The sequence below is a fragment of the Haemaphysalis longicornis genome, unplaced genomic scaffold (assembly GCF_048455015.1).
Source record: "Haemaphysalis longicornis isolate Haplotype H1 unplaced genomic scaffold, Haemaphysalis longicornis Haplotype H1 scaffold_1, whole genome shotgun sequence".
In the NCBI taxonomy this organism is placed as follows: domain Eukaryota; kingdom Metazoa; phylum Arthropoda; class Arachnida; order Ixodida; family Ixodidae; genus Haemaphysalis; species Haemaphysalis longicornis.
In genome coordinates this window covers 366,578,352-366,596,574 of record NW_027526203.1, presented here as the reverse complement: position 1 = coordinate 366,596,574, position 18,223 = coordinate 366,578,352, and the positions used below count along the sequence as shown (strand labels likewise).

At 46.7% G+C, this 18,223-nt stretch overlaps 1 protein-coding gene across 3 annotated transcripts in view; it reads left to right on the top strand.

The window, feature by feature from the left end:
- The window catches only part of Oamb (Octopamine receptor in mushroom bodies), a 780,847-nt gene that overhangs the window by 61,396 nt on the left and 701,228 nt on the right, over positions 1-18,223 (top strand). For 2 of the 3 annotated variants that reach the window (XM_077686280.1, XM_077686276.1), the window contains exon 1: positions 8,050-8,623. The exons of the other annotated variant lie outside the window; for it this stretch is intronic. The gene's annotated coding sequence lies outside the window, so the exon portion shown is untranslated. Of the gene's footprint in view, positions 1-8,049; positions 8,624-18,223 lie in introns of those variants that run through there. 3 annotated transcript variants of the gene reach the window in all.

Below are 18,223 nucleotides of genomic sequence, written 5' to 3'. Positions count from 1 at the left end.
CGCCTCCATCCTATGCATTCAGTGAATCCCGATACACTCGCATCCTCATGGATACAACTGCTCGATGCACGCAAGTACCAAATGGCTATTACCGTGGAAAGTTACTAGCGACAAGGCTATGGAGCGGGACGCTGTACAGGGTAAAAGTCACCTCCACCCAAGTCAACGAATGAACTAGCCTAAGAGAGTTAACCTTGTTAACGGAGGAGCCATTGGCTGACTCGCAGCGCGCCCTGCTCGGGCATTGATGTTGGCAGTGCGGAAGCTCCCTTCGGAGGCAACTTTAAGGGGGCGCGTCCCCGATTCGAAGGTCTAGGCCTCGCTGTCGGCAGAGGCATCCGTAACGCGTCGCATACGGGGAGCGCTTCTAAATTGACTTGATTCGTCGCAATAGGCGCGCACTGCGATTGCCTTGGCGGCGTTCGCCTCGTGCGACGCATTCAGACCGAAGAATGGCGCGTCCCGGCCACGCATTGTGCTCGGGAGAGACAACACACCACGGGGCATGCTGAAGGAAGCCAGCTTAGCTTAATTCTACAAGATTATTTCATACGCGTTTAGCCTTTCATCTACTTATATTGGTAAAAAACCGTACTTACAGCACTCTAGCGATAGATGCCACTGTAACGAGGATGTGCCGAGCGATCTCAGCTATGATTTTAAGACTAATATAACCGACTTCGCACCCACAATTCCAATAACCAGTTCGAGTTAAAATCATGCACTGCACTAAAAAAAGTGCGCCAGAGGAATTTTCTCGCATTGTCGGAGTTGTGCGCCATTCCAGCTAGATTCCGTACCAGGTGAACCTTGGCAAACCAATGGTGGGGAAGCTGAAATTGCCTGTTTACTTGTCATATCGAAATCTTCAGCCTTGTACCAATCATCGCTTAGAACAGTTCCATTTCAGTAACCTAGCAGTGCGACAGTCTTTTCTTAATTAATGATTGTGCAAAAATACATGTCGGAGCACCCATAATAAGCCGATTAACAGAGAATGCATTACTGACCAAAATGGCTCATTTTACCCGCAAGCTCCGCCTTTCCATATCTAAGGATAGGAGCGTTCCCTAGGCTAGCGGCATAATTTTATTCTTACTGAAAGAACTACAGGAATGAAAATGCGCGCTTATTTTCCTTCCTTTTATTAAAATAAAAGCTTATACTGCACATTCTATGTCAAAGTTGTTCACAACATCTTCCAAAGAATATTTAAGGTCTGATTACTTCAGAAAGCACGGAGTGCCTACAGAAAGCGCTTAGCCCAACCATATTACTTACGATGAGCCATATTTTTTTAATGACCACTTCTCTTGCAGCCACGATACCTACTCACCCCTGCCACAGAGAAAACACACACTGGGTTGAAAAACTAAAGATTTAATCCTGTTTAGCAAGAACTGGTAGAACAAACATGGTGACAAGGGATGGCTGTATTCTTGCGCCATGACATAACAGCACCCACAAAAACGGTACGTGTAAAAAATGCGTGTAGCCCTAGCCATTCGTTAAAAACCGGGCCATCTCCACTAACGTGAAACCAGGGAGTGGCGAAGCATACAGTGTATAAGTACAGAGGTCAAAACTGTTAACAACAACGCGCGAACGCGTGGCTTTCGATACGTGCAGCGCAGCCTGCTGACAGCCACCGGCGTGACCAGCGAGATTAGGTGACGGTGCTGCGGCGGCTTGGCATGTGAAAGCTATTGCCGATGCTACGGCGTTGTGCTACTGAGCCCAAGGAGGCGGGTTTGATCTCGGTCGCGGTGGCTGCTTCTCTGGTGGCTGCGAAAAGTGAATTCGCCAGTGTTCGAGATTCGTGGTCAGAATAAATCCGGAGCCCTTCACTATACTGCGCACCTCCGAGCCGAGGTGTAGCTTCGGCGCTTTAAATCCCAGATTCATCAAGAAATAAATCATTCATTTGCTAGAAATTCTGAGAAACTGTACCTATACTGACTAAAGACGCAAGCGGGCCAATTGTTAAGTTTAAAATTATCAGATCAAGTATAAGTAGTTGCGAGATATTGAAAAAAAGACTTTTCAATAAACTTGCCAAGGAAGATGAAATGTTAGAACTAGGGCTGGGTAATTTATCGATTAACCATCCGGTTGATCCATTAACGCTTTAGTATCGATTAATTTTTTAACCGGTTAATCCGTTGATGTCATGTGAGCAACATGAACAAAGAGTGCAATGTTGAAATTCTGCGCAAGTATGCTGAAGATCATATTCGTCGTTACACAACCGGCCTTACGTCCCATCAGGAAACGATGCAAGCATGCTCACAGATGACACGTAAAAACCGCAAGGTGATAGCCAATACAGACGGGAAAATGGCCGTTTTAATACAAATATAAAGACCTATACAAGGCGCAAAAATTAGCGAACAGGCACTCACACCGTTTTGGCGTTGGCTAGACTAACAGGCGTAAGTAAACTACGATTGATCAGCGCCCCCTTCAATTTAGTAGAAGACATCGATGAGTGCCGATGTTCCTGATTCCAGAAATAGTGCGAATGACAGCAAACACGGTGATGAGCGTCCCGGCCGCATCAGCTCCATGATGATGATCAGCTTACCTCATATGGAATGTCTATGAACGCCCGCAAATTGTTGGCAAACTTCGCCAACGGAGCAGTGCGAATTCGCTATGAATGAGTCGAATTACTCAAAGTCGACCATGCCGGCCACGTGACTGTAAAAACACCCGTAAAACATGAAATATTTACAATTTTTTTTCTCTCTAACTAATGCACCCGACCAATTCATTAAGTAACCGATTAAAGCCCGCCGATTATTCAGATTAAATTGTTGCAACCGACGCGCAGCCATAGTTAGAACTAAAATAAAAAAAAAACAGCAAATCTAAGGGAAAACTTACGAAAAGAATTTCGGGCCATGTAAATGTGCCAATTTGTTAAACTCGTGCATAATAGCCTCCTTACACGTTCCCCATTCGTTCACTATTTTGACGTCGAGCTTTCTTGTCGTTGTGGCCTTTATAGCCATGCTGTTTCGTCGCAGTGCAACCATATCGCGGGCTGTTTTGTCGTTCTCCGGTGTTTAATCACCCCCTGAAGGCGTGTACACACAAGTACAGCCGGTAAAAGGCTTGTCTATAACACAGCGTTCGTACTCTCAGCTCTATCCTGCCTCGCCGGAGCGAGATTTGAATAAAACTACTGCGGAATTCTGAAGTCTTAGCCCTTCGCTTTTGCCTCCGACATGTTTGGAACGAGTATGTTTCGGCAGTTTTCGGCTGTAGCTGGTTGAAGTTGAAATCGCTGTTATAGACAAGCGTTTTACCGGCTGTACGTTACACGCTCTTCCTTACTAATCGTTCCTCAATAAAATGGGGAGCGGGAGACACGCCGTTGTCCTCCCCTTCGTGAGAGGAATCACGCTTGTTTTTCTGCTTCCGCGGCATCACATATCAATTTATCTTATGAGGACAAGCGTTTTCAAGGCAGACGGGTCCTTCCACTACGCCATGCAGGAGGAACGGGACCGTGAAAGCACTGTTCATTGCGCACCTCGCACGAGTGCGGGGCGAGTCCTTCCCCGAATACTTTGTGGGTGCTGTTGATTATGATGATAATGGTGATGGTGAGGATGCTTACTGCTGCTGATGATGATGATGACGATGGTGATTATGATGATGATGATGGTGATGAGTAGGAGTAGGAGGAGGAGGAGGAGGAGGTGGAGGAGGAGGAAGAGGAGGAGAAGGAGGAGGAGGAGGAGTACAAAGAAGGTACGTCGGGACGTACGTGCGTACAATGCGTACCATACTTGTGTATAGTAAAATCAAGGTCTATTTCGACTGTTTACGTCCTGAAAGTGTTGATCGGAGCAAACTCTTCAAGAACTCTTCAGGAGAAAAGTTCTTGTCTTAGACTTCTGATCAGCTCGGACTTGCAGGACCAGCGAAGCCTGATCCAGCGGACCACACGGGCAGCGAAACCACGCGGCTATCTGGACTGAGGGGGCCATCGTGTTTCCTTTTATAGAGAGCTGATTAAATACAATAATACCTCGTTAACTCGAACTCGCATATCTCGAAAAATCGGCTAAGTCGAAATTTTCCGCGGCACCGAACATTTTCCTATACGTCCCATGTATATTTTTCCTTTTATCTCGAAGTATTTTTGGGTCGGATTGTGGATAACTCGAAATCTTGACTGGGAGTGGAACGAAAATTCCGCCGCCGGACCATTTCACAAGATTCGCGCGATGCTGCCACGCCTGAAGTCCGTCGATTTTTTTTCTTATTTAGCCGCGCCTGCCATACGTCGATGCTTTCCACGAATGCGAAGTGCGCGAAGTCTCAGCCCAGCGACATATCAACTTTGTCAAGCAACCCTGTGGCACGTCATGTGACACATTCGCTGAGCAGGGAGGCCCTCTGCCCATGCTTGGCAGAGTCGAGTGCAGCGGCGGGATCGAGTGCAGCGGCGGGGAAGATCGACTGATGCGATGCCTCAAGCAGCTGGAGGACGCCTTCCTAGGCCTGAGTACGACCGCAAAGCAGACGAGCATTAGGCAGTTTTTCTCTGCTAAATAAAATGGCAGTGCGGCAAAACCCAGCCGGTTAAAGTCTCTTGTATGTTATTTTTTTCTCTTTTAAACCAGCACGAGAAGAAAGATTAGAAACTGCCGCTGAAGAGCCGGTAAGTAGTAGTGATTTTTCTGAAGAGCGCTCATTTTTCCCGGCGATTAGCGCAACTTTGCTTATCTCGAAAATACGTTTATCTCGAAATTTTCCCTGGTTTTTACGACTTCGAGTTAACGAGGTATTACTGTAAACGTTTATTCGCTGTCTGTTTAAAAGTTAACTACACATGAGGTGGCAATGTCGATCAAAGGAATGGAAAAAGGCAAAGCCACAGTTGACTACGGAATTGCAGCCCATGTGTGCTCCTCTGGTGGAGACATTGTAAAAAAAAGTGGTTGATTCCTCTGTCATAGGAATCAGTAAAACACGAAAGTGAAATGTGCAGCGAAATCTGCTGCTGGGCATGATTTGCGGGTCGGCGGCTGTCTGGTAGGTGTGCTTGGAGAGCGACGTCTGCCGGCGGGTCGCTTCGACAAAGGTGTAATGGCGTCATTTCCGTGACGGAAGTGAAATCTTCGTGAATCCCGGAATAAAACACTTTCGTGTTCAAAAGTTTGCAGAGCTATTCTCGCCATGCCTGAGGACTTTGATCATTCCACAGGCACAAGAAATCTGAACATAATTTTAATGAGCCATAAATGTGATCTCAAAGAGTTTAGAAATTACAGGAAATTCAGCCTGCTCCCTGTTAATTGAAAGTTGTCGATTGCAAAAACAATAAAAAAAATTCTGCCAAAATTTAATAAACCGTGATATATGGCGTTGATAAATTATGAAAGCGAGTTTAACTCAGTGTTTACCAGTGCAGTGATCAAAGCCCGACGTCACCACTGAGTGGACGAAACTTACATAGTCTTGTTTAAGATATTTACGATGGATTCACAGGAACGATACTCCTTCATGCGACGACTAACAAGTTTGCAGTAACGATTGGTGTCAGGCAAGAGGACACAGCATCTTCGAAATTATTTACGGCCGGCCTGGAAGGAGTATTCCGGAAGCATAATTGGGGAAAATCAGGGCTGCGAATAAACGGCGACTACATGTGCCACCCGACGTTTGCAAATGACATCGTCTCACTCAGTGTGCCCGGTAAGAAATTACAGAACATACTTCGACAATTGTAGTCGGAAAGTTTAATTGCAGGGCTAGAAACGATTGATTGATTGATTTTAGGGTTTAACGCGCCGACGCAACGCAGGCGATGAGGCGCGCCGTAGTGGAGGGCTCCGGATTAATTTTGACCACCTGGGGATCTTTATCGTGCGCCGAAATCTCGTACACACGGGCGTTTTTGCTTTTCGCCTCCATCAGAAAAGCGGCCGCCGCGGCCGGGAATCGAACCCGCGACCTCGTGCTCAGCAGCGCAAAGGGCTAGAAACAAACACAGAGAAATCAGACATTACGGCGTATGCTTCGAACTTTCTAAGAATGCGAAGGTGAGAGAGGAGTTAGGCCTTCTGTTGATCTGCTGTTCAACTTCTGTTGAAATTTGCGGCCGCGCCAATCAGCACTTGACCAGCCCCTAACCATGGCCCTGCGAAGGTCGCTCCACTCGCTCTCTTCGACCAGGAGTCAATTTGCTGTTGAACATTCTGTTGAGCTTCGCGGCCACGCCCTTCGCCACTTTACGAGTTCCCTGGAAAGTTTGAAGTCCCCTGGACCCTGTGATTAAGCTCGTTCGGGTCGCTAGCCATCGCTAGGAGCATCCTGTTCGCCTCAAGGCGGCGCGTATTGCACGTGTGGCAGCGGCTTTTCCTCATTTGGTGCGGCTGCAGTCCTCCTTTCCCGGCGCACGCCCTGCGTCGCCCCTTCCCAGATGCCTCCTGTGACCCTCCTCCCGCACTGCTGTTTCTCCTTCCTGGTGCGCGATCCCCGACTCACTCTCCTCGGCTGGCGCAACTCCACCTATTTTCTGTACTGCAGAATACGCATGCTCGAAACATAGCGATTTCAGTGTTTGACATTAATAGTTTAATAAACATGTGAACGGACGCGTCTTTCAAAATATGCAAGAAGAAGAAAACATTTGTGTTTTCTGAAAAGGAAATAATGAAATTATTGAAAATGTATGTGATTATAGATATCTGTGGTGAGTGATTTGGGCTGATCTATGTCATGAAAAGTAAATTAAACGGAGAATAAGTATGTGGTAGGCCGAATTCGATTACTACCCTGAAATCCTGAGCAGTAAGCTGCCTTCGTTGCTGAAAAGACTGGTGGGAAACCAGTGGGTACATCGAGTATTATCTATGGGGCAGAAACTTGGGGTCTCGCGAGGCAACTTGAAAGAACTCTTAGATGTGCTTAGCGGGCCATGGAACATAGCACATTAGGGTGAACACTTAGACATAAGAAAACATCTGCGTGGATTACCGAACAAACTCGGGTGGAAGATGTTCTAGGTCATAGAAAGCAGAAGGAGTGAGGCTGGGCAGGACACGTAATGCGGATGAGAATGGTTACCGAGGGACGGCAAAATACCAAGGCATCTATGCAGGGACGAACTCAAGAAACTGGGGGCTAAGAATGGAATCGACTGACTAATGGCAGAAGTGACCCGAAATTTTTCGCGGGAGGCCCTCTTCCGTCAGTGTTCGTAAACAAATTAGTCTTCTGTATTCTTCGTCTTCCTGCTCCATTGCACATCGGCTGATATCCACAAAAAACAGAATTGTTCCCCAAAAAAGCTTCAGGTCGCGGGTTCGATTCCCGGCCGCGGCGGCCGCTTTTCTGATGGAGGCGAAAAGCAAAAACGCCCGTGCGTACGAGATTTCGGCGCACGTTAAACATCCCCAGGCGGTCAAAATTAATCCGGAGCCCTCCACTACGGCGCGCCTCATCGCCTGCGTTGCGTCGGCGCGTTAAACCCCGCAATCAATCAAATCAAAAAAGCTTCAGGCATGTGAAAATTCATCCCACATAACTTTCCCGTCAATATGTGAGAGCAGAAAAAAAAGGAACTAAAAATCATGATTGCTGTCACTGATCGATGTGCGCGTGCGCGCTAGCCTAAAAGTCCAGCGTCGTGATAAGAAACACCTTCTCTTTTACTTCCCGCAGCGTATTATAGCGTTTGGCAAGGGAAGATGGAAAGCAGCGAAACTGTACCGTCAGCGAGTGACGGCATGCAGGGAGAAAGTCGCGCGTGTGGAGTGCGCTCCCATGGAGAGCGTGACACCCGCATCCCGCGTCCGAGCCCCGCACGGGACGGGCATCACCTGCGAACCCTTCGGTCACGGGAGCAGCGGCACGGCAGTGGCCGCGAAATCGATGTCCGTCCGGGCGCGTGCGCAGATGCGCTACTGGGTCGGGCCGCCGGCTCCAGCGGCGCTCACTCGCGCTCTGGATGCCGCGCGGCACGCACCACAGGCCGCGACGCCCGAGCCGGCCGCCGACCGCGTGCCAGCCGCCGGCCGCCCCGCCGCCCGCCGCGTGCAGGGGGAACAACACACCGGCAAGACGCCCCGGCAGCAGACCGCGGCGCGGCTCTGACGCCCCGAACGAGTGACAAGTTCCCCTCTCGCCTCCCTCCCCCCTCTCGGACCCGTTGACATAGCGCGCGAGAAAAGTTTGCTCCCCGCACTCGAGTGGCAGAGGACCGCCGTTAGCTGGGACGCTCCCCCCGAGACAGTGCCGGCGCGGATGACGATGGCGCTGCGTGCTTTTCTGTCCGCTCTGCAGACTGACAGACTGACACTGGTCCGGCACGACGGACCTGCGGAGTGAGGAACGTTGCGCACTCGAAACGGGACTGCAGCAGCTGAGTCAACCCGTGCCGCGTGCGTGATCCCACCGAGTCCGAAGCGTGTGCGAAACATTTTTCCCCGCCCCCTTTTCCCTCTGCTTTATGTCTTGCCACTTACCTGATTGCTTCCCAGACTATCTGACTGTGGGGCTTTGATTTTGGTACGCAAGTCGGCGGAGCCCACGTGGTGGTTTCCGGACTGAGAGACGTTTTTTCGGTGCCGGAACATCGGCCGAGGACCGCCCCGAACGACAGGTAAGCTGCAGCCGACTGGAACGCGTGCGTGCCGCTGCCGGTGGGGAAGTTGCGCAGAATGAGCACTCTGATGACAAACGACCTGCGACACTCCGGTAGCGTGCGCAAAGCTCCGGAAAAAAGATAGAGAGAGAGTGACGCACTCAGGTGTGATAGTCTCAAATAATGTGTCACGACAGAAAACACTTGTTAGGGGCGTAGCGTCTACCGAGCCGTGAACGCCGCCGGTGAATGGCCCAGTGAGATGAGACGAGTGCGGAAAAACGTTGAGATGACTCGCGAGGGGGCCCGCTCATCGTGGGCACCCTAGAAAAGGATTGCGGCTTTGTTTTTCTTGAATGGAGTTTAGTGCGATCCAAGCCGAGGTTTGTTTGCATTTATTTAGCAAAAAATTTAATTTTTTTTTTTTACATTCGCCAAACTAAATTTTGTGTGTGGGTCTAACGTGCGCCCAAGAGGTTGTGAAAATTGTAGTCTGACTTGGGAGTAAAAGAGAGGTATGTGCGCATTGATATGAACATGCGCACCTGCTTCGACTTTGCTCGCAGGTCCCTGATGCGCTAAAGCAGAACATACGCCTCTCAACTGTTCTTAGCCTTGCGTTTATTCATTTCGGGTGCACTAGTGTAACGCTGATTGATTGACGAGGAGATAAATGAGGCTTTTGCCGTACGGAATGTAAGAGGGGGGAGGGCTTCATACAAGAAATTTATTTTCCCGGGTGAGCTGAATGGCGCGTAATGGCGTTACGGGCAATAAACACTTTCGCTCTGGGAGCTGCTTGCGCCCCTAAACTCGTTGACGTATAGAGATAGAGAGGGGCAAAAAAAGAGGCTATCGTCTTCAACGGCTTCACTTTTTGTGACATCCAACAAGAATTCTTAGAAACCTGAAATAACTGTGGGTACTTCAATAATTTTGTGTAAATACATATTAGAGTCGCTTAAAGTTCGCACGTATAGGTGCTCGTTGCGCATATGAGACAAAATGCAGGAAAATGTTGTGCAAGTGTTGTCTATTGAAAATGTGTTCAACAAAATTCCCTAAACCACTTCGGAGCCATGCTTTATGAAGTATAGGAAAGTAATACCATTTTCGGGACACCGAATCGGAGCTTCGAAAACACGATTGAGAGTAACCATAAAGTTGGCGGAAATTTTAATTGCAAATGCGCTCACGATGTGGCTACTTTGTCGAGCTGCAAATAATTTTCGCTACCACGAAAGGAAACTATAGCCCTCGAAACTAGCAACTGCCATTTATTATTTATTTCCTTGCGCACTATACACGGCTATTGCTTCAGCTAGGCACGAACGAAAGAAACGGAAGTTATGACCTGGCTTGTGGGGTACAGTTTTGCTTATTTTTTATGTGAAGCTGCGTTTTTTTTTTTCTTTCACTAGAACGCAAGCAGAGCAAAAAGAATACTTATGGGGAAACTATAGTCGACTACCATAACCAAATATCTTCGTATCGTAAGAAATCATCCGTGGGAAGAAACTTACTCTAGCGCTTATACTTTCGTTTGCCTAAAGGTCTCGAAACTTTTGCACTCCTTCGGGCCTGACAACGCCGCATGATTATGTTAATGCGTTGATATGGTAAATTTGTACAGCAGCACTCAGTTTCCGCAGCAAGCTTAGCTGTCGAGCGCAAGATTACGGGCTAGATTCCCGGCCACAGCGGCGGTTAATTTATTAGGGGCAATTGAAAAATTCTCGTGCGTAAAACAAGTTAACCCAGCTGATAGAGACCCGTAAGTGGTCTAAACTAATCCACATAGATACCCTAAATTAGCACGCTCATGCCCCAGGGACTTTGGTGGTCTTTCAATGATGGACTCTCTGAGCATTGTGTACTACAAGTCAGGGAACGTGGTCGCACGTGATGCTACAACAACATCCTTACAAACTGCGTCTAAACGCTGACTCGGGCTAGCGTGAAATAAGGAAAACAAGGTTGATACGTCACAGAGGGAGAACAGAAGCAGCCGAGCAGAAGAGGAAAAACGAAACGAGGTACGCCGTCTTTTCTTTTTTCCTTTTTTTAGGGCGGAGGAATTTGCGCCGGTATTGGGAAATGTTGGCCACACGTATCGCTGCCCTCTTCATAACAAGGAGCCGCGACAGCGCTTCGATGTTGTCTTACCTGCTTCGCAGTTTTTTCAATGTGTGTGTGTACTTTGCGTGTAAAGACGCTCGCCAAGTGAGAAGTGATAGAAAGTGTAGCGATACAGAACTCCAAACGGTGCGCAGATTTACAATAGGAAAAAAAAGAACCTCGTTGTATGAGAATTTATGGGGCATCCTGGTCCAAATCTGTACACCTAATTTGAAAATCAGTACATTAAATATTTAACCCTTACACGTGCCACGAAAGAAAAGCCGCCGTTATAAATGTATCGCCAAAAGACTGCCGTGAAAAAAGTGGTTTGGTGCAACATGGGAAGACGAAATAGGAAACAAGTTAAACTGGAAAACATATTTCGTAATAAAGCGACACATATTTGAAAAGTGACTGGCAGTATGCAGGTAACATTGAAACAACTACTTGACATTGTTATCACAAAGGGCGCTATAAATTACGGCCACCTCACATTCAGGGAAGTTTCCTGAGGGCTGGAAAAGAGACGTATCCCATAGCTATTCGTTGGCAGCCTCTCGTGTGGCTCTTTGAGACACATGTGGGGCGCACACATGCGTCTCACGCATGTGGCTCGCTCTCTGACCCACATGTGGGGCTCTTTGAGCAAAATATTTGCTCAAATAGCCAACGTGTGGCTCTTTGAGCAAAGTATTCACTCACAAAAATAGAGCTCTCCTTTTTTTCTCTGTCCAGGGACAAACGCTGGAATCAAAATTTGTAAAGACTCCTCGTTGGCTTAATTAGGATAGGAGAGACTGTCTGCCGTGTTCGATGGGGTTCGTGCTGAGCTAACAGCGGTACAGAAGGAGAAAGCTAAAGGAAGAAGGGCAACAGGTGTCTCAGCACATAGCAACGCAGCAATACTAAAGCCACAGCGTCAAGTGCTTGCCCAAAATTTCTTAAGCATCACAAAAAAACATGTCTGCGATTTTCAGCACTACGTGCGTACACGCGTTCGAGTAAATCCTGATTGATTGATTGATTTATTGTATGCTTTAACGCACCGACGCAACGCAGGTGGTGAGGCGCACCGTAGTGGAGGGCTCCAGATTAATTTTGGCCACCTGGGGATCTTTAATGTGCGCCGAAATCTCGAACACACGGGCGTTTTTGCTTTTCGCCTCCATCAGAAAAGAGGCTGCCGCAACCTCTTTTCCGATGGACCTCGCGATGATGGAACCCGCGACCTCGAGTAAATCCTGATGACACAGTCATGTGCAAAAAGCGTTAGCCAAGTCAAGTTTTCTCAGAGGGAATATTTTCGCGGATGAGCGAAAAGCATAAGGGCCATTCCATGCCAAACGTCCCAGCTGCAAAGTCGCCCATCACGTATTTCTTCAGTAAAATTGGGGCTCATCCTTGCATGGCCCACAATGCTCCCTCAAAGTATTTTGTCCAAAAAACTTTCTCTTTTTGTAGACAACCTATATCACGAGGGTTTAAAGGGACCCTGCACCACTATTCTCAATTTTCTTTATATCTTAAATACCTGCGGAATGTAGTCACCCAACAACCCATTACTTAGATTATGGGGTAGCAAAGTACCTCAGACAGAAATTACTGCTCTATGCCCACTAGATAACTTGGAAACTTGGAAACAGAGAACTTGGAAATATTTTTCTTCCTTTCCCGGTCTTGACGTTTTTCGACGGCTCGAATTATGTCATTAAGGCCACGTAGCGGCTGTTTGCCGGTTTTCCTTCAGTTGCAGCAATGAACGTATTCGGTAGAAACTTTAAAAAAGCCACAAAAACAAAGCAGAAACGGAAGGAGTATCTGCTGCGACGAGCAAATCATGCAGTGCCGCTCCGTGCTGACGATAACTATAGCTTTCGCAGTGCTTCCGGACGCAAAGGAAAGAGTGAAAGCGTTTATCAAAAGTGTTGCAGGGTCCCTTTAAAGCAAAGTTAGGTTTGTCCAAAATTTCGTAAAAAAGCACTTTTTTTTGAAATCGCATCATTGTTTCGTGGATATCATGTTGAGGCCCTGTACTGCCCTGTGCCGCATTTTAAAAAGATTTTTTGTTTTTTTATCTCGTTTACGCCATTCAGAAAATACACGATGTTACGCATTTTGAGAAATTTTCAGCAAATACAAGCACACTCTCTCGGAAAGTGAAACATTTTCTTCTAAATTTCACTATTGCAGACAATTCGTAAAAAATATATTGTCACTGACAAAAGGAGAACTATACCAGAAAACATTTGTAAAATCTTCTTTCCTGTTCATTTTCACCCCTGAATTACGCGTTGTTGTACTCGTAGTAAAAATATCAAATACAAGGCATTCAGTAGTAAAAATCATCGCAGTTTATTTCAGGAAGTTTAACAGGAACATTTTTTTTGTTATAGCACAGAAAAAAAATTTTGAATTTCTACACCGACATTTCACCACGTTGCTCCACAGAGCGTCTTCTCTGCACGGCATGCGCCTGCCGTCATGACATACGCGTGAGTCAGCGGCTTCGCACTGCAAGCATACCTTTCCCTGCAATGGTATTTCGTGGCGTCAGTACGAGAAAAGGCATAGTTCGCGTGCTGGTTGGGGTACACGTTGAGTCTACACGTAGTACCTATTCTATGAGTACGTGTAGACTCAACGGCTGGCTGGACTTAAGAGGTGCATCTAAAGCATCGGTGTATCTGATTCCCGGTAACGCATGGAAAGAAATCCGTTAATCTGGATGACTCGGCCGCAGTTTGCTTCCCAATGTTTGGCATACATAAGGGATACCACGCATAACATACACTGACGCTCTAAATGCACGTGTGATGCGCAGCCAGCTCTTGAGTCTACACGTATGCTCGTAGAATGGGCGCACCACCGATAGCTCCAGGTTGTATTTTTCCCACCAACACGAGACTATTCTTTTTCCCGTATTGAAGCTTGCAGGGAATGAAATAGATGACATAGGCCAAGAGGCTCTGTTGTGGGATTGCGGAATAAGGGTAGGGGAAGATGGTTAATATAAAGCTTTTTCACTGCACTTCGAGCACGTTATTGCAGGTAAAAGTATTTTTACAGAGAGAAGCCGCTGGCTCTCGTGCCTCTCATGAAGGCAGGCGCATGCAATGCAGAGAAGACGGTCTGTGGAGCAGCGTGGTGAAGTGTCGGTGTACAAATTCAACTCTTTTTTCTCTGCTAAAACAAAAACTGTTCAGATTAAACTTTCTGAAATAAACTGCGACAATTTGTACTAGTGAATGCTCATATTTGATATTTTTACTACGAGCACAGCAATGCGCAATTCAGGAGGGAAAATGGGCATGAAAGGAGATTTTTCCAAATTTGACAAATGTTTTCTGGTACAGTTCTCCTTTTTTTATTGTCAAAATATTTTTTACGGATAGTCCACAATGGTGAATTTCAGAAAAAAAAACATGTTTAATTCTCCGAGAGATTGTGCTTGTACTTGCTAAAAATGTTTGAAAAGGCGCAACATCGTGTATTTTCTTAATGGCGTAACGAGAGCAAAAAAGCAAAACAAGAACTTTTAAAAATATGGCATAGGGCAGTGCAAGGCCTCAACATCATGTCTACGAAAAAATGGTACAGGCTTAGAAAAAGTGATTTTTTTACGAGGGAACCGGAAGCGAACCGATATTTTTCCCGGAACTGAACCCGAACCCGAACCGTTATTCTTTTAGCACGCTGAACCCGAACCGGAACTGAACCGAAAAAATAAATAACGGTTACCGGTTCACGACGAAACAGTTCGGCCATTTGTTGTTGATACTGTGCAGTCAGTATCATTCGTGGATTTTTCTTTTTTACGTACCATCGTGTTCGTGACCGCCCTCGGACTTGTTCCCCTAAGATCAACTACAACACTATCGACGCTCTCTCTATTCGGGGTCGTCACTTGAAGAAAGAAACGCGGACCGATGTTGAAATATTGAAGTTGCTTCTGGCCGCGCGCAGAATATACCATTCTTTGCAGCGTACATGCGATATAAAACCTTGCGCTTACAGATACACGCCTCGCTGCGAATATAAAAGCATTGTGTATCAATGCAAAATGAACACAACAATAACGGAAGAATGGATTTTTGATCTTCCGTAATATTTTACTTTTACACATAACACAAAAAACAAAATTTTGAGATTCAAATTTTCTTAACTTGTTATTCTTCGTTGTCAGGACAATTGTGTCTTGCGTATTGGCCCGCGTAATGAATGGAAAAATAAAACTAATTTCGTCAAAAATGGGGGAAAGGGATGGTGGGGTATTGGTAACGGGGTGGCGACAAGACCATGCCTTCCAGCAATTTCCAGCGCTAGTGTCCCGGCCCAAACTTGCATCGACGGGTCGGTGCTGAGCATCGCGCCCTCCCACTGTTCTGAATGAAGTAGTTGCAGACCACTTGGAGAGGGTTCCTTGGTACAGCCATGCAATATATTGTTAGGCTGTGGCAGGACAGGTGACACAAACTATGGTTGATGGTGAACGTTGTATTTACAAGGTGTGGTGATGGACCTATTTACAAGTGGCCATGAAAGCTTTAGCCAGGTGTCGTGCTGTTCACATCTTCGTCGCCATCGTTAGTAGACGAGCATATATATAGGGCTACCAGACAGTTTGCTTTTCTTTTTCTTCTCGTGACTACATGAACTGAATCTGCTCTTTCGGCTTTACGTAGGGATCATTACGGTCGGTAAGCTCCTGGAAAAATCAACGTATATTTGCAGGTAGTATAGACTTTATTTGTTTGAAGCTGCCTCAAGACGGCTTTATAAATATTGTTGAGGGACTTTTGAGGTGGAGGATGTTTGTGTACGTCTAGTGGGCTGTGCATAACTATGTTGTGGTACGTTCTCATGCGCTCCGTAGCCTATCTGAGGGCGAAGTCACCCACTGGTCGGTGCACAAAAAAGTCCGCGTAAAAAAAAAATATCCAGGGGCCGGAAGGTCACCAGATTGCTGCACTGCAGAACAGCGAACCACACCCAAAAATCGCCTACTTGCATTTTAAAATTTATGGGGTGCATGAAGCTTTGATACTGTTATAAAAAACTACTTACATTAGTCTTGGTAAATTGCCCTCCCATCAATTTACTTTTGTACAGAGGTGAAGCCGACTGTGATATAAAACTGCTTACATTACTCTAGGGGAAATGTGGCCCAACCGATACAGTCAAACCCGTTTATAGTGAACTGCAATATGCACTTCGATTAGTTCGATATATCAATAGTTCGATATAGCCGAACCCGCTTATAACGAGCATGCAGAAACGAACACAGTAAAGTAGCCATTACCACACCCGAAGTAATCCCCCCAAAGTAATCTATTGCAAGTAATAAAGCTACTTTCTGCCCCAATTTCCTACTTTGTAAAAAAAGCGGTGATTTTTGTTTTCCCTTATTCGTTTTGGCGGCTTCAACTAGCATAGCATTCTCTACACGAAACATTGTTTGCACCAGTTCGAGTCCACGTCCTCCAAAATCGAAGAAGCATTGGCGGAGCACATCGACTGCCGAAAGCGCTTCATTATAAGCGTCGGACGGCTCTCACTCGCGACATCATCGGGAACATTGGCGAGCTCTTCCCACAGCTCACCAATGCTGCTGTCTTGGCCCGGACTCGCTGACTGGGCGGGTTCCGTCGTGAGTCCCGCGCGTCGGAAACAGTTACGGAAAGTGTCGGGCGTCACGTCGCTCCGTGCGACGCGCAATGTCTCAGTCGCGGCTCTTGCTCCGTGGTCGCGGCCAATCCACATCTCAATCGCCGCCTCGAGACCATGCATTTCGGTGGCCATTCTAGGCGCACAGAGTTCGATATATCCGATGTGAACTTCGTTATAAGGAATGTGTTTCCCATATATTTCCGTAACTGAAATATTTTTGTTCGATATATAGTATAATTCGCTCTATCCGGGTTCGTTATAGCCGGGTTTGACTGTACACTTCTTTTTAGAGGTGAAGCGAACTGTAATATAGAAGTGCTTACATTACTCTTCGTGAAATGTCGCCCCATCACTTCACTTCTGTATAAAGATGAACCCGCCGCGGTGGCTCAGTGGCTAAGGCGTTGCGCTGCTGAGCACGAGGTCGCGGGTTCGATTCCCGGCCGCGGCGGCCGCTTTTCTGATGGAGGCGAAAAGCAAAAACGCCCGTGTGTACGAGATTTCGGCGCACGTTAAAGATCCCCAGGTGGTCAAAATTAATCCGGAGCCCTCCACTACGGCGCGCCTCATCGCCTGCGTTGCGTCGGCGCGTTAAACCCTACAATCAATCAAATCAATGTATAAAGATGAATTCGACTCTATAGAGGCCCTTTGCATAAAAGAGCAACTGCAAAGAATGTTTACGCATTTGTTAAGAACTGTCAGAATTTTTGTACCTGGTCGTGAAAGGCAGCTCCATACCGAAGCTGTCTAAGTTTGTGGTCGGCGCGGTTCCTCCGCTGCGTCTACTTACTCGCTCTGCTTTGGACTTCGATGCAACCTGGAGAGCAAAATAAGCCGTGACCTTGTTTTATTTGAAATAAATAGCGTTTGGCAACTCGCTCTACGCTATTCCGGCCCCGCAGGACGTTGTATGTTCCAAAAAACGATAATAAGTATTAAAAAACCTTCAGGTTTTGCTCTGTGTAATGCGGGAAAATACATTTACCATGCATTTAACTTCATGTTAGCACTCAAGAGGTACAGTAAAACAAGACTGGAGGCATCATGAAATCTCACAAACCTGGCTTTTCGCTGTGGCTTTGGCTGGCGGCTACCAATGGCGTAAATATGTCCCTGTGACGTCATAACGACTGGGCAAGAAAGTGCGGGGTGAAGGGCAACCCTTTCATTTATTTTTTCTGTTATCTAGCCTAATTGTTTAAAGTTGTCATTAAGATCGACATCATGGCTACTGTGACAAAGCGATCCTTTGAATGAGCCAAAATTGTATTTTTTTGGTCACGGTCCCTTTGAACTAGAAACAAATTAGTTTCGCACTTAGTTATTCTTCTTTCCGAACCGGTTCGCGAACCGCTTCAGGCTTGCGAACCGGTTCGCGAATAGGGTCGGTGTGAAATTTAGTCGAACCAGAACTGGACCGGAACAAAATTATTTCACCCGAACCTGAACCCTAACCAAACCGTAATTTTGTTCAGTTCGACACACTGATATATTATATATATATACATATATATATAGCGAAGAATAAGATCCGGGATTTGGTTTCAAAAATGCACTAGAGAGTAGACACACGTATGAAAACGATGATTGAACTAACGTTTCGACCGGGGTCCGGTCGGAGTCCGGTCTTCGTCAGAGACCGGGGTCCGGTCTCTGACGAAGTCCGGACCCCGGTCGAAACGTTAGTTCAATCATCGTTTTCATACGTGTGTCTACTCTCTCGTGCATATATATATGAGCAGTGACTCCTAATTCATGCACTATGCGCACTTATTATCATAGCCTTATCGCCTTCCAACCAGAAGTATTTCTCACCGTCTTCGTACT